Source organism: Geotrypetes seraphini, chromosome 18 (genome assembly GCF_902459505.1).
Source record: "Geotrypetes seraphini chromosome 18, aGeoSer1.1, whole genome shotgun sequence".
NCBI lineage: Eukaryota > Metazoa > Chordata > Amphibia > Gymnophiona > Dermophiidae > Geotrypetes > Geotrypetes seraphini.
This window is the reverse complement of record NC_047101.1, coordinates 28326344-28343146: the sequence shown is the minus strand read 5'-3', so window position 1 is coordinate 28343146 and position 16803 is coordinate 28326344. Positions and strand designations below refer to the sequence as shown.

The following is a 16803-nucleotide window of genomic DNA, read 5'->3' as shown; positions in this document are numbered from 1 at the left end:
ACATCAAGTCAGAGGAAAGGGATGGAGGGTTTGGATGCTGCCATATCTTTGTCATGTCTCTTGAATAATACAAAGAGGTGATCTAAATGACAAAAGTCATTAGAAACCTATAGATAGCGCAGTACCATTCTACGCACTTTTAAGAAACGCAGTGAAGAAAAGCTCGCCTCCTCATTTCTCCTCCTAGAAAGCAGGAAGAAAAAGAGAGAGTGGCAGAAAAGAAAGAATGACACCACTTTTAGGGAAAAATCTGTGATACTGTCCAAACTGACACCCCAGAATTCGTAATTCACAAAAAGAATCCCTGCAAGACACAGCCTGCAACTCAGAAAACCGATGAGCTGAAGCCATGGCCACATGAAACATCTTTTTCCAACATCACATCGTTTAGATTCTCAATAGACAAGGTTCAAACAGCGCCTTCTTTAAACTGTGAAGAACTATCTTGAGACTGTACTCCGGACAGAGTTCTTAAGAGGTGTATGAATATGCTGTACTCCTTTTAGGAGCTGAGAAACAAGTGAAGAGCAAGATATGTAGCCCTTGTAACAAGCTAAGATTACCATTTGAATCTGAAGGGAATTGAACACTAAGCCTTTGGCAATACGCTTGTGCCAAAAAAGAACGAATACAAATCATAGTAGTCTGGAAAAGTAACATCCCCTGAGAACTACGCAAGAATCAAAAACCCTCCAGACGCTAGTGTAAGCCACAGATGAAGACGTCTGTATTGCCTGGAGAAGAGAAGAAATAACATGCTTCACATAAACCTTACACCTCAGTCATGACTTTACAAGAGCTAGGCCGTAATATCAGACTGATACAAATTTCTGTGTTGATTGGACCCTGAGTGAGAAAATTCGGAGTAACCAGAAATCTCAGAGTTGGCCATTTGAAAGACCCATGAGATCCACATACCATGTACGGTGCGGACAATCCAGAGATGCTATGATCATCGTGCCCTGAAAGCGAGCCCAAGCTGGAACACCCATCCAATCATCAGCCAGGGAAAACACTTAAAAAAGACAAACTAGAGATGAGAAAATCAACACGCCTATCCCCTCTAACTACCACTCCCTGCATCTGCTGAAGAAGCTACGAAGCTTTTGCATTTCGAGACGAGGCCATGAGGTCTAGTTCTAGGAGAGCTCATTTTAATACAAAGAACTGGAATGCCTGAGCGAACAGTTCCCAATTTTCAGGATGTAGAAGATCTTTTTGTTTTTTATGTTTTGTTTTTTTTGTGAGGAAGTCTGTCTAAACCCTTTTCCTGTCCTGTAAAATGAGCTGCCGACAGAAGAGGAAGAGGAGATTCCGCCCATTGAAGTAGAACCACTACTTTACTCGCCAACTGAGTACTTCACATACTTCCCTGGCTGGAGAGAAATACCACCACCATGGCACTGTCTTAAAAGACCCTTATCGTCATTCCAGAAGAATGATCTGAAAGTCCTAAAGGACTAGACTGATCGTGCACCCCTCTAGAGGAATGAACAAGCACTGGGTCTCCCGGTGAGACCAGACTCCTTGCGCTGAGGATTGAAGGCACCTAGCCCCTCAACGCTACATCCTGGCTTGTGAGCCAGTTCAGCGAAGATCATGGTATGGCTTTGAACAGGTTGATTTTGCTGAGCCACCAAATTATGGTGAGCGATGCTTGAGGAGTCGATTGCATACTACGCTAGAAGCCTTGAAATACCGGGAATCACCAGAACAAAAGTGACTGTTGCAGTGTTCTCATGTGACAGCAAGCTAAATGCCCCAGTAAGTCATCACCATGGATCCTAGAATCTGTATAGAATCCCATACTTTTTCCTGGTGACTAAAGAAGAAGAAGGCGAACCTGAGACTGTAAGCTATTGCTCGGGTCTCTGGGCAGAAACACATTCCCATCCTTCGTGATGAACAATACCACCAGATATTTCAATAAATGGAACAGGATAAGATAGCTCTTTGGACATTTGAAGACCCCATCCAAAGATTGAAAAAGAGAAAACACCCGTTTGTGACCATTACTACCATCACCTTTGAAATAGTTCGTGGAGCAGTGACTAGATCAAAAGGTGTCTGCCAAAACTCATAGTGCTGGCCGAGGATGTCATAGCAAAGATACCGCTAATGCGGCGGTCATATGGGAATATGTAAGTAGACATCTGTGAGACCCAGCGCTGTACGGAACTCACCCTGTTAACCTGCTGTAATGACCAATCTGCCAGTATCCCTTCAGAAAATTCTAACTTTGAGAAACTAATTGACCCATATGAGATCCATCACCTGTCTGACCGAACCCCCTTTCTTGGGCACTATGAAGAAAATGGAATAATTTCCCTTGCCCCTTTGTTCTGGAGGAACTGGAACTACTGTCCCGAATTCCAGTAACCCTTGAAGGGAACCTCACACCAACATCACCTTTGACTGCTCAATACAGAGTGATTGTAAGAAAGAATCAGGAATGGGAGAGAATTAAAAATTGCAATCCACCTGAATAATATCTAAAGGCCATTACATAAGAACATAAGAATTGCCGCTGCTGGGTCAGACTAATGGTCCATCCTGCCCAGCAGTCCAGTCTCATCAGTTTAGCATGAACTTGTCCAACTTTGTCTTGAAACCCTGGAGGGTGTTTTCCCCTATAACAGACTCCAGAAGAGCACATCCCCCGCCCCTCTACTAGAAAGCCTAATAAGCTATCAGTGGAAGTCAAAACCCCTTCCGATTGAAGGACGGGAGGGTGGAGTATGGGTTGGACAAGAGTTGTAAGTCCTATATGGAAGAAAGGAACTCTCCTGCGAAAAATGTAAGAATGAAGAGAAGGAGGAGTAAAATACAGCCAACCTGGCTATACAGCTTGGAACTATGAAAAAAGGACCGTGACTGATAACATTTAAAAGAACTCTATTCAAGCTTCTCCAAAAAGCAACTGTCCTTCAAGGGAAGATGCACTAGGATAAATTTTAGAAGCTGCATTCCCCTCCCCATGGCAAACATTTTGTGTATAGGCACACGAGTTAAGTTGAAAAATATGGGGGGCTGCGAGCAGATGTCATGAGAAGAGGGCCTCTTCAGAAGTCTGTGTGACAGGCTGCAAAATACGGAGACTGCGGTGTTCTAGAAATAAAGAAAGTGAGTTCTGCCACTAGAAAAGGCAAGGTGCCACCAGGCCACCCCGCTCCGCCACTAAAGTACCCCCCAACTTGAAAGTTATTCCTGTAGTACTCTGAATTATTCCTATAGCGCTACCAAACACACGCACCACTGCCCAAAGGCCCAAAGAAGAAGAAAATGCAACACAGAAATAGCCTCACCATTCAGGGACCCCTAAACAGATGAGGACATACCCATACAAAGGATAGGGTACTCCCCTGCGGCTAACCTCACTCAGCGACAATAAGTTTTCTGCCGACCCAGTGCAGAAAAATACTGGAACTGAGCATTTGAGTACCTAGCTGAGCCTATCTCCAAAGCACCATTAGGCCGACCAGGAAGGAACTCCTGCCAAACAAACACAAAGTGCAGGAAAGAAAAAATGAACTCGGGAGAAAAAATCTCCACCGAGTCCAACTGCCGTGCTATTGCCAAAGGCTGCTGTAATACCACCGACGCGTCAGAGTCGAGGAGAAATGCCATTAATGCTGCTGTGAACCCGCCAGTGTAAAAGAACCAGCTCATGCCTCCTACATGCGGTAAGGAACCAGCTCCTTGAACGGAGTTGAAAATACTTATCCGGAGCCCTCTGAGGAAGAATCAGGAATAAGACCTCCATGGTGAAGACCCCTATAAGACCCCCAGAGGATATTTTAAGAGAGACATTGTGCTATTGAATGCAGGTTTCTGAATAATGAAAGAAACATCTCTCCCTGTCAGCAGAAACAATGTGCTTATGTGAGAGGTTCATCTTTGTTCTAGTAGCTGGCAAATATTTGCTGATGGTAACAGCATCGGATATTTCGGATCTTTCCAAGACGACAAACCCAAACAGGAAGATAAACTCAGGCACCAGTACTGTGGGACAAGATGTCCTACTGAAAGTTATCTGAACTGCTGACAAAGCAACAATGAAGCTCAGGAAGGAGGGGGCCTAAGAAATTATTGAACTTAGTATTAAGAATGCAGTGTCAGGGGAAATAGAGGAGTCAGATTTGTTGGGTGATATCATACTTCAATATGGCTCCATGATAAGTATGCAGACTATATAATCAATAGATATGATAGATGTGTCAACCCAATAGAAAGTGAGTATGTAATCTGTAACTAAGTAGTACTCTAGGCTACTGAACTAAAGTATATAAGTAACATACCGGATGGCTTAAGCTTCAGGAAGGATCCATCGCAGAAGCCAGCTACTCTGTATGTTATCCATTGGCTCAATTTGCTGTGCTGTTGTTCCATGTAAGCTGACTTTTGTCTATTACTAATAAACCTATATTATATACATCAATTGGGTTGTCGGAGTGAGGTCATATTCTGAAAAGGTTAGCAGCGCCTTTTCACCTCCTAACAAGTATTCCCACACAGCCTTGGCATACGCTGACAAAAGTCAGCTTCGGGGAGAAACTTTAGAAATAGTGCGGCTCTCCCACCATTTCAGAAGATTCAACAGTGTGCAATAACAGACCTGGAGCCATCCGATCAAGCAACTGCAAACGGCCGTGATACACTCTGACAAAAGTCAGTCCTATGGAGTACTCTGAGAACGCTGCTGTGCTGCCTCCTGCACATAACACAAGCGCACAGCTCCTGCGGGCGGGAGGTACCGGCTTGTTCAACGGTGCTCCAATTACACATCTGGACCTATTCACCGAAGCACTCCCACATGTTATAAAAAATTTTCTCACTGTGTACACCACCATTTGCACTGCCCCACAAAGTCCAGCATCTGACAAATAAAATATCAATTTCTAGACCCAGCGACGCCAAACTAACAATTCCAACCCAACTACACAAAAGAACCTGCAGTACCTACACAACTTAAACCAGAACCCGTAGTTCAATACAACAGAATCCAAGCATATAAAAAACAGATACTCACAAGCTCTTCGTTAGTGTCGGTAAATACCGGTAAGTGCTGGTAGATGCCAGTAACTCAGCAGTAGCAGGGTAGAAATGGAATTGAGTAACTGTGGTCTCCCTTTTTCTTTTTTTTACACAATTAAGGGAAAGAAGAAAATAGAGACCCAGTCAGACCCTCTATCCCTGGAAGGAGGGTGAAGCAGGGATCTGGGGGGCCCCAGGTGTAACCCCTAAAGCTGGCACCATTCATCCGGACACTCCTGTTTCATTGAAGAGCAACCTCAACAGGAGAAATAGAATGGCCGTCTCACTGAACAGAAACCTCAACAGGAGAGAATAAATTACCCAGTCACAGCCAGAATCCAGGAACTAGTTGAATAGAGACCTTTCGCCTGCTGGAGATAGAGCATACTCAAGATACAGGAGGCAGGACAGCCAATAGGACCACCTGTTAATCAGTTTCTCTATCTCTACCTGTTGGTAGATGTGTGCTATCCCATTAGTCTCTGGATTTATCTGCTGCTGTTGCTAAGGAAGAAGCTCTTGTATGTTCAGTATGTGGCTGAACTAAGCATGGAACAGTCTCCCAGAAGAGGTGGTGGAAACAGAGACTGTGTCTGAATTCAAGAGGGCCTGGGATAGGCACTTGGGATCTCTCGGAGACTGGGCATCTCCCCTGCCGGTATTCACGGCAGTTCAGGGGGGAATTTGTGATCGCGGTGTATCTGGTGTATCTGGATTTTCAACAGGCAGGAGGCAGGAACCTCGGGCTTAAGCTTCTCTGAGTCCTCTTGGGCTGGAGACCTGCAGGGGTCTGGGTGGCTGGGGAGAAATCCCTCCTAGAGACCCTATGTGATGGTGTGAATTTTCCCGCATGGCAAACCTTTTTAACTGTACTAAAAAATTAGTTGGACCCAAGTGTGGATGTGCCCGAGAATCAAGAATTTCTCTAATGGCATCTAATGCATCTTGCTGGGCTGGGAGGTTCAGATCAGACCCTCCCCCAGCTCGAGAACCCTCTACTCCCAGAACTACCCCCAATACCTTTTGTTGAAAATCAAGCAGGAGGGATGCCCACTGTCTTCTGCCTTGAAAGACCGCCTTTTCATAATGGCAGCCCTTTACCCTCCCGGTGCATCCTGGATTCAGTGGAAGGGGCCTAAGGTCCTGATTGTCTAGGGGAGGGGCCTTAGGCACCTGAGCCAATCGGGGCCTTAGGCTCCTCCTAGTGCATCACCGGCATGCACTGAGAGGGGCCTTAGACGTCTGAGCCATTCAAGACCTTAGGCCACTTCCAGTGAATCCAGGATTCCCTGGGAGGGGGAAGGGCCATCATTTTGAAGAGGCGGCCCTTCAAGGCAGGAGGGTGTGGGTGCCTGATTTTCAACAAATGTTACGGAATGGGGGCAATGTCAGGGGTACAGGGTTCTTGAGCTGGGGGTCTGATCCAACCCCCCCAGCCCACTAGACTACCAGGATTTTGTGGTGATCGGAAGGCTGGGGCGCTTGGTGTCGGGGGATGTCAGGTGTTCCCAGTTTTGGTGGAGAGGGGAGGAGGTTCATACATGGTGGGAGGGGGCACGGAAGTGAGTCTCTGCCCCAGGTGCCGCTTACCCTTGCCATACCACTACCTAAGCATGGATGTTGAACTGGTTAGTTCACTGTTTATTATTGCAGTGGAGCATGCAAGAACACTGCAAGATAATTATCAAAGGGAATTTTCTGCACAGTTTAGGCTGGAAAGGGGAATATGGATATTTTGCACCTGCCTTTAATTATTTATTTATTTATTTATTTATTTAAAATTATTTGTAGTCCACCTATCTACAAGTCTAGGTGGGGACCAATGTAAACATAAAAAATCAGCAAATAACAAACAACAAAATACAATAGTAATACACATTTTAAAAAAAAACATAAAACACCTGAGCATCTTTACATAATTATAAAATGCATCTTCAAAAAACAATTTCAAATGTCGAGGGGGGGAGCTTACAAAATGAAATCTCCATGTGTTCTTTTCCTCTTGACCTAAATTTGTCCTTTTTATTGGTAATGTGCATTGTCGGGGGGGGGGGGCAGGAGTAGAAAAGTGGTCATTTTCAATCATATTTTTTATCCATGTAAAAGTTTTAAAAAGTAACCTCCCCCATGATACATTTCACAACCTCTTGCAGTACTGAAAAATCACAGTAATGACAAGTATTAACAAAAACCAAATGAGCTAAGTAATGAGATTAGGAGTCCTCTTGAAGGAAGAGAAGTCAGCCTTGCATACCAACAACATGTCATCAGTAGCCCAGCTATAATTCCATTTTCCTGACATTAAGACAAATTAAATTAAGGGAATAAACAGAAAATTTTGAATTGTGCATGTCTGTGCTTTATCATAACCTTTAATTCTAGTGCTTGTGCTTTATAAACAAGAGAAATGCAACCAAAATATAAGGCTTAAGAAGAGAAGTGTACTGTCCGCAAGGCCAGAAAGCTAATAAAAAAAAAAGAAAAGTTGATGGAAGGAAATTAAGGATACAACAAAGAGAACAAAAGGACCATCTTCCTTTACTACTAATACTACTACTGTATTTATCATTTCTATAGTGCTGAAAGGTGTACACAGCACTGTACATTTAACATGTGGTTGGTAGATGGTCCCTTCTATGAAGAGCTTACAATCTAATTTAGGCAAACAGACAGGACATATAAAGGTTGGGGAGTTTCTTGCAGAGAGAATGATAGAATGGACATAGGTATCTTATAGCGAGTGTGAGGAGTTGAAAGTAGCCTTGAAAAAGTAGGCTTTTAGTTTGCATTTGAATAATGCTAGAGATGGCACCTGATGTAATGACTCAGGCAGCCTGTTCCAGGCACACAGTGCAGCAAGATAGAAGGGACGGAGTCTGGATTTGGCAGCGGAGGAGAAGGGTATGGATAGGAGGGGCCTACCTGATGAATGGAGTGGTAATCTCTGCTCAGTGTTTGCTGGCTTTGCTATTCTAAGCACTAGAGCTGCTCTTTGAGTCGCTCTTTAAAGCTTTCAAACTCATGCTGAGGATGCTCCTTATCTTAAAAATTTAGATTTGAGGTTTATATATTTTTGGTGGAGTCTAGGGAGTTAACTTTCCTGCAATGTCCTAGGGCACGCCCAACTTATATTTTGTGTCTTTTAAGGATATTTTGTCTTGGGGTTTTTGCTATAATAATAATAATAATAACTTTATTTTTATATACCGCCAGCTATCTTGCGACTTCTAGGCTATGAGTTGCCTTGTAAACATTCCCCCTAGTAACACTATTCCCAACACTGCTAGTTCCACCTGCACATTGCTCACCCTCTCTTAATTCAGATGAAAACAAATAGGTATTTTCTTGCTCATAACTGAACCTTCCCAACCGGGTTCTAGTTCTGGGTTGAGATGTTGGCAGGGTTCTTCCATTTTGGGACAGTATTTCCCTTTCCTAGCCCTAGGCACAGGCATTTTCTTACTACCTTTCTCAGTCATAAGGTCTACCCTGTGACAGTAGGTACCCACAGACAGGGATAGGCCCAGTAGGCATGTGCCTATGGTCCAAAATTGTGAGGGGGTCCGCTGAAGGAGGGTAAACAGATCAACTCACCATCATCTTTCCAATTTTTATTTTCCAAACGGCGACTGAGGGAAGGATGGATGGCTGACAGCAAGATCGCCCCCCCCCCCCCTCCAGCATAGACAGCAAGATCGGGGGCCCCTGGCATAGACAGCAAGATCGGCAACAGCAACTGCAAGCAGTGGTCAGCCCAAAGCTTCCCTCTGAAGCAGCTTCGTGTTTCCACCTGGGCGGTTCGAATCAGAAGGAAGCTTTGGGCTGAGCACCTCTTGCAGTTGCCATTGACGATCTTGCTGTCTATGCTGGTGGGGGGGGCTAATCTTGCTGCCTATGCTGGGGGGATCCCCTGATCTTTCTGCCGATGATGGGGCCCATCGTCGCCATTTAGGTGAGGGGAAGGGAGGGAGATAGGCCTGGGGTGGAAGCTTAGAGCGGGAGAGAGAGAGAAGGGGGCAGTCGGGCAGATGATGGAAGTAGGGAGAAGGGGGCAGGGCAGATGATGGAATTGGGGAGAAGGAGGCAGATGATGGAAGTGGGGATAGAAAGAAGGGGGCAGGGCAGATGATAGAAGTGGGTAGAAGGGAGAGAGAGAGAGAGAGAAAGAGGCAGGGCAGATGATGGAAGTAGGGAGAACTTGTGCCGTCAGCATCAGGAGCATGTGGGAAAGCAGAAGCAGTGGTGAGGAGTGAGGGGGCAGGATAACATAAAGGAGTAGGGGTGGAGGAAGAGAAGGAGAGAAGGGGAAGATGATGGAAGTGGGGAGAAGGGAGACAGAGAAGAGGGCACAGAGATTTCAGTTGAGAGGAGAGAGCAGATGCTGATGGAAAGAGGGGATAAAGAAAAACGGAATATGCTGGATGGGGGAAGAAGAGAGTTAGTGAGATAGTGGAGGAGTGAAGGAAAGGGCTGGCAATCTGTGGGTAGACACAGTGAAAAGAGGGAAACTGAGGACTGAATAGTAAGAGAGAATTTAATTTAGACAGAAGCAGAAAATAGAGAAGAGAGAGATGCCAGAACTTAGAGGGAAAGGGGGAAGGAGACAGAAATATCAGATCTGAGTGGAGGAAATGAAAAGAGAGAGGGGGAAGGAAGGAGAGAGATGCCAGACCATGAGGGGAACAAAGGGAAGAAGATGGATGCCAAACCAAGGGAGCAGGGGGAGGGCATGAGAAGAAATGGGAAGATGGAAGAGGTTGGCAGACAGTTTCTGGAAGGGGCAGACAGTGGATGGAAGGAAGAAAATGACAAGATGAGGAAAGCAGAAACTGGGAGACAAAGGTTGTTAGGTGCCATCAACTCGGGCTTGAGTCCTAGTCCAATGTTAGATGAATATTGGAGATGAGCAAAGAATACCAAAACCTCCTATACCTTTTGCTTCATCAATTACAGCAAAGCTTTTGACTGTGTGGATTACAATAAACTATGGAGAACTGTAGTGCAAATGGGAATACCCAAACACAAAATTCAGCTGATAGAGAGCCTATATGAAAATCAAGATGACAAAGGTAGAAAAAAATTCTATTTTTTATTTTTTTTCTATAGGATAAAGTAGTATTGTAGCTGTGTTGCTAAATGTCTAGAAATAGAAAATGGAAATACGGTGATCATTTTATTGGATTAATTTTAATATATGTTTGACTAACTTTCAGAGACCAAATTCTCCATTCTCAGGTCAGGACAGGATACTGTAACAGCAGTATACTTTACTTAAGAACATAAGCAGTGCCTCTGCTGGGTCAGACCAGAGGTCCATCAGGCCCAGCAGTCCGCTCACGCGGTGGCACATCAGGTCCAGGACCTGTATAATAATCCTCTATCTATACCCTTCTATCCCCTTTTCCTTCAGGAAATTGTATAATCCCTTCTTGAACCCCAATACCGTACTCTGTCCTATCACACCCTCTGGAAGCGCATTCCAGGTGTCCACCACCCTCTGGGTAAAGAAGAACTTCCTAGCATTGGTTCTGAATCTGTCCTCTCTTAACTTTTCCGAATGCCCTCTCGTTCTTGTAGTTTTCAAAAGTTTGAAGAGTCTATCCCTCTCCACTTTCTCTATGCCCTTCATGATCTTGTAAGTCTCTATCATGTCCCCTCTAAGTCTCCATTTTTCTAGGGAAAAGAGCCCCAGTTTCTCTAATCTTTCAGCATATGAAAGGTTTTCCATACCTTTTATCAATCGTGTCGCTCTTTTCTGAACCCTCTTGAGTATCGCCATATCCTTCTTAAGGTACGGCGACCAATATTGGACGCAGTACTCCAGATGCGGGCTCACCATTGCCCGATACAACGGCAGGATAACTTCTTTCGTTCTGGCTGTAATACCTTTCTTGATAATACCTAGTATTCTATTTGCCTTCTTAGAGGCCGCTGTGCACTGTGCCGACAGCTTCATTGTCTTGTCCACTATTACCCCCAAGTCCTTTTCTTGGGTACTTTCACCCATTACCAGCCCTCCCATCGTATAGCTGTGCTTTGAGTTTCTGTTTCCTACATGCAAGGCTTTACATTTCTCTAAATTAAACTTCATCTGCCATCTCGTCGCCCACTCTCCCAGCTTGTTCAGGTCCCTTTGTAAATCTTTGCAGTCCTCTTTAGTCCTAACTCCACTAAATAGTTTGGTGTTGTCTGCAAATTTTATTATTTCACATTTCGTCCCCGTTTCTAGATCATTTATAAATACATTGAACAGCAGCGGCCTGAGTACTGACCCCTGCGGAACACCACTCGTGACCCTCCTCCAGTCTGGGTAGTGATCCTTCACTCCTACCCTTTGCTTTCTACCTGCCAACCAATTTTTGATCCGTCTGTGTATGTCTCCTTCCACCCCATGGTTCTTCAGTTTCCGTAGTAGGCATTCATGGGGTACCTTGTCAAAGGCTTTTTGGAAATCTAAGTATACGATGTCTATGGGGTCCCCTTTGTCCATCTGTTTGTTTATTCCTTCGAAGAAGTGCAATAAGTTTGTTAGGCACGATCTTCCCTTGCAGAAGCCATGTTGGCTTGGTTTCATCAGTTTATTCCTTTCTAGATGCTCATCGATGCTGTCTTTTATCAGCGCTTCCACCATCTTCCCTGGAACCGAAGTCAAACTCATCTTTTTTAAAGATGGGCATAAAATTAGCTATCTTCCAATCCTCCGGAATCACGCCTGTTTTCAGGGATATATTACAAATCTGCTGTAGTAGTTCCGCTATTTCCTCCTATTTCCACTATTTCCTTTACTGACCTAAGGAAAGAGAGTTTGACCTCTGAAAGCTAATTTAAAAATGTATTAGTCCAATAAAATTGTATTATCTTATTTTCCATTTTTTTGTTTTATTTTTATTTGATAATTTGTAAAGTGATTTATTTCTCTTTTTTCAAATTTACATCTGCTATATTTATATTTTGTTCAGTATTGGGGGATATGCACCACTGTTTCTTCACCCCCTAAACTGTACCGTTCCTTCAGTTTGTAGCACAAGCCAGCATGCTGAATGCTCTGCACTGCTCTGATGGGCACAGAATTCCTATGATCGTCACAACAGCACAGACCATTCAGCCCGCCAGCACTAAAAACTTCTTCCGTGCCTTTGTAAAAAAAAAGGGGGGGGGTGTTAGTTTGTGATTACTTATTCCATACTGGGAGAGGGTAGTTCTGTGTTCTGTGCGTATGAATTTTATCCAGATATCTTAACCCCCCCTTCCCCCTCCTCCCAGATAAATTCTCCCCCAAAACATCCACTTAGGTAATCTCTTCTTCCCCAAAACACCAACCAAGTATACAGATCCCTGAAATGTAATGTAATCTTATTTGTACTCTAACTGTAATCTATTTGTTATATCACACAGTAATGTACAGTCAATTTACTATCCAATTTGCAAGTTCTTCCAGAATTTATCCAGCTATCTCTCCTCTTTTGTAACCAAAAAAAAAATTGTTGTAACTTCACTGGAAATGTCCAGTCAGCTCTTTTGTAATCCGCCTTGAACTGCAAGGTATAGGCGGAATAGAAGTCCCTAATGCAGGGGTGTCCAATGTCGGTCCTCAAGGGCCGCAATCCAGTCGGGTTTTCAGGATTTCCCCAATGAATCTGCATGAGATCTATGTGCATGCACTGCTTTCAATGCATATTCATTGGGGAAATCCTGAAAACCCGACTGGATTGCGGCCCTCAAGGACCGACATTGGACACCCCTGCCCTAATGTAATGTAATGGTTTTCTGTTAGCATTGACCAGCCTTGTTTGGCAAAATTCATCAAGCATGGTTCCTGGGAGGACCTTGAATAAACCTGATTTGAATCTCCTTATTGCCTGCCAATCTTCTTTTCTTCCACGTTGGATTCTTTGGTGGACCGCCTTGTTGTTTTGTTACAAATTAACATACATAGAGAACATACCAGAGGAGTTACAGATTTGGTTGTTTATACATACATATGGGTTAAAGTTGGACGACATATAGTGAGACAGTTGAGAGGAATTGCAAACTTGGTTATTAATAAAGAATTATGTTTCGGATAGTATTACTGCTTTACAATGCATTTGAACACTTTTATATATGTATGGAAAGGGTTCAACGTTAAAGTCCTGAGCAAGTAGGTGAGAAGGGAAGGAAAGGGGGATTTGTTCAGAGATGTTTGGGGCTTGCATGGAACTAAAACTACACTGACACTGGTATGGTAATCTTTGCTTGTTTTGAATTTTAAAATAAAAGAAAAAAAGAAATACAAGTGGAAATAAAGAAATAAATAAGAAAACAGGTAAATGAATGGGGGCGGGGCATGGGCGGGGCAGGGCCATGGGGCCCAGTGTGCTTATGTGCCTAGGGGCCCTCGAAGAATTAATCCTGCTCTGCCCACAGACCTGCAAACAGTTTGTCATTAAAAGTTAACAACCAGCTAGTGGTATGTTGTGACATGCATACTTTATTTTCACTGTCCCATTCCTTTTTATCTGCATACATATATCATAAAAATACGTGGAAACTTGGGAAAAAAAAATGTGAATATTGCCTTCTTCAAGCCGAATGCAAGATCCAGCCTGAACTTGAGGCATAGGAAAGCGAAAATACTGCACCCAAAATTCAGCTATTTATTTTACACTCTTTTCCTTGGAAGGCAACAGCATATTAATATTGAACTTGGTTACAAAACAGCTCCAGCTGTGAGCTCACAAATACATTTATGGCCCTAGCTGTGCAGAAGGTGATTAAATCCATCTTTTTCAACTATCTGATCTTCCATGCTGTGCCTGGAACAAGGAAAGACAAGTTACATTTTTCACGTGTCCCCCGTTATTCATATAGAGTAAAAGATATCTCTTTTTACCCATAATTACTAGGTGAAATGCAGTTTCTATAATGCATATTTTATATTCTATTAATAAATATTTGAAACGTCCCATAAAAATGCCAGTGAAACAAAGGAATCCAGAAAACTGGCAAACTAAATGAGGCCAGAAAAGGGAAATAAAGTAAAGCGTAATATTCTCCAAATCTAGCACATGGTGCATGCAGGATTTAGATTTTAGAAAAAAGGTTCTCCTATGGAAGGAGACTGAAGAAGCTGGGGCTTTTCTCCCTGGAAAAGCGGAGACTTAGAGGAGACATAATAGAAACCTTCAAGATCATGAAGGGCATAGAAAGAGTAGACAGGGACAGATTTTTCGAATTACGGGGAAACACAAGTACAAGGGGGCACTCGGAGAAACTGAAAGGGGAAAGGTTTAGAACAAACGCCAGGAAGTTCTTTTTCACTCAGAGGGTGGTGGATACATGGAACGCGCTGCCGGAGGATGTGATAAGCAGAAGCACGCTACTGGGCTTCAAAGAAGGTCTGGACAGGTACCTGGAGGACAAAGGGATTGAGGGGTACAGATAGGAGTAGAGGTAGATAATAGGGATAGGATTAGAGGAATAGAGGCAGTTACAAAATTAGTCAGGGACACTATTCAGGCAATTAGGCCTGATGGGCCGCCGTGAGAGCGGACCGCTGGGCAGGATGGACCTTTGGTCTGACTCAGCGGAGGCAACTTCTTATGTTCTTATGTTCACACAAAATCTATAATCCAGGGGCAGATTAAAATACTTTTTTTTTTTCGTAGCCCACAAAAACTTTTTCTGAATCATCTGACAACACAGCACATTTTTCTAAATCAGTTTTTCACACTGATTTCAGATCTGTTATTAGTTTTCTTCAGTCACGTAAACTTTTAAAGTTATGGCTAATGTTATTTTATAGGGTTTTAAGAATTGCAGCATCAACTTAAAGAAATGTTGTAGTATCTTCAGTCCAAAGTCAAATAAGCACAGAGCAAAATTATATTGGACTGTGTCACTTAGCAACAAATGCAAAGTGATCCACACTGGGAAGAATAATCTAAATCACAGTTACTGAATGCTAGGGTCCACATTGGGGTTAGCGCCCAAGAAAAGGATTTGGGTGTCATTGTAGACAATACGATGAAACCTTCTGCAATAGCTTTGGCAATAGCCAAAAAAGCTAACAAAATGCTAGGAATTATTTAAAAAGGGATGGTTAACAAGACTAAGAATGTTATAATGCCTCTGTATCACTCCATGTTGCAACCTCACCTGAAGGAAAAATTTTGTTCTTACCTGTTAATTTTCTTTCCTTTAGACACAGCAGATGAATCTAGAGACCAGTGGGATAGCACACATCTACCAGCAAGTGGAGATAGAGAAACTGATTAACAAGTGGTCCTATTGGTCCAGTATTGCTCCTTGCCCAAGTATCCGGAACTAGTCATATGCTTAGCATGTAAAAAACTTCTTTTCCATAACAAATTTCAAAGGTAATAACAAAGAATAGAACTACCAACCATAACAAAACTTCCAAACAATCTCGAAACTTAGACCAACAGAAATACACAGAAAGGGACTCTGGATTCATCTGCTGCATCTAAAGGAAAGAAAATTAACAGATAAGAACATAATTTTTCTTTCCTTAGCAACAGCAGCAGATGAATCCAGAGACTAGTGGGATGTAGCAAAGCAATCCTCAATCTGGGTGGGAAGCAAACACCGTCTCCGCAATTACCAAAGCACCAAAAGCAATCTCTTTACATGCTGCTACATGTAATCGGTAATGCTTAGAAAACGTATTCTTAGAAGACCAAGTAGTATCACAACAAATCTCCTCTAAGTAAAAACCTGTGGACTCAGCCCAGGATGTAGCCATCGCCCTGGTTGAATGGGTATGCAGCTCTTCCGGCAACCGCTTCCCTGCCATCCAGTAGGCGGAAGCAATGGGCTCTTTGACCATCGAGTGATGAACACTTTGGACACTGCCATACCTTTTTCACATTCTGCAAATACAGTGTTCCCCTGGTCATTCGCGGTATTTTCCGACCATGAACCGCCGACAAGGAGAGGGCAGCGGGAGAGGCAGGAGAGAGCAGCCGAAGCACCAGCGAGTCAGGAAATCATTTGCTGTATGCTCCGACCGCCTCTTCCTGCACTAAATCGAGCCTTATACAATCAGGAGCTGCTTTGACACAGAGTATGCAACACCCAGGGCCAATCATTTTTTTAACAACCCCCCCCCCCCCATATAAAAAGGGATCAGAGGAGCACCCCTAGGAGCTGCACTGTCTCCATCCCTCTTTCCCTCTTCCATCATTTCTCTCCTGTGTGGCCGCAATCGCAGCCTTGGTCTGCACTGCTGCCGGCCATGCCCATCTGATGTCCTCATCCATTTCAGGGGCAGAGCCAGCAGCTGATCATACTGAGGCTGTAAGTGCAGCTAGCAGGAGAGTGAGGTAGCCTGTTTTGCTGCTGCTTCTACTGATGTAGAGAAGCAGTAGAAGTGGCAAGGATGGCAGTGTGAGGAAGGGGGGGTGCTGCTCCTGCTGTATGGCAGTCCTGAATTGCTGCGTGAGGTCTTGAAAAGGGGTGCAGCCTACGCATCCGTGCCGAGCTCTACGATTGCGGAAATGGTGTGGTATACAAATCTAAGGTTTAGTTTATTTTAGTTAGTAACACATACTATATGATTTGCTGTCATAATGCATCCATCTACTGCAAGGGTGTCAAACTCAGGCTTGCAGCATAATTAGATTGGGCTAGCAGGCTTGAGTTTGACACCCCTGCTTTACGTGATCCCAAGCGACTTCACGAGCACACATGCGGGGCACTGACAGGGAGAAATGAAAATCACAGCAACCACCAAGCTGAGCGACGGATATTTCACTGCCAGCAATCTAC

At 43.8% G+C, this 16803-nt stretch overlaps 1 protein-coding gene across 2 annotated transcripts in view; it reads right to left on the bottom strand.

The window, feature by feature from the left end:
- Positions 1-16803, bottom strand: part of KCNIP1 (potassium voltage-gated channel interacting protein 1) — a 669345-nt gene that overhangs the window by 628434 nt on the left and 24108 nt on the right. The gene's annotated exons all lie outside the window — the stretch shown is intronic.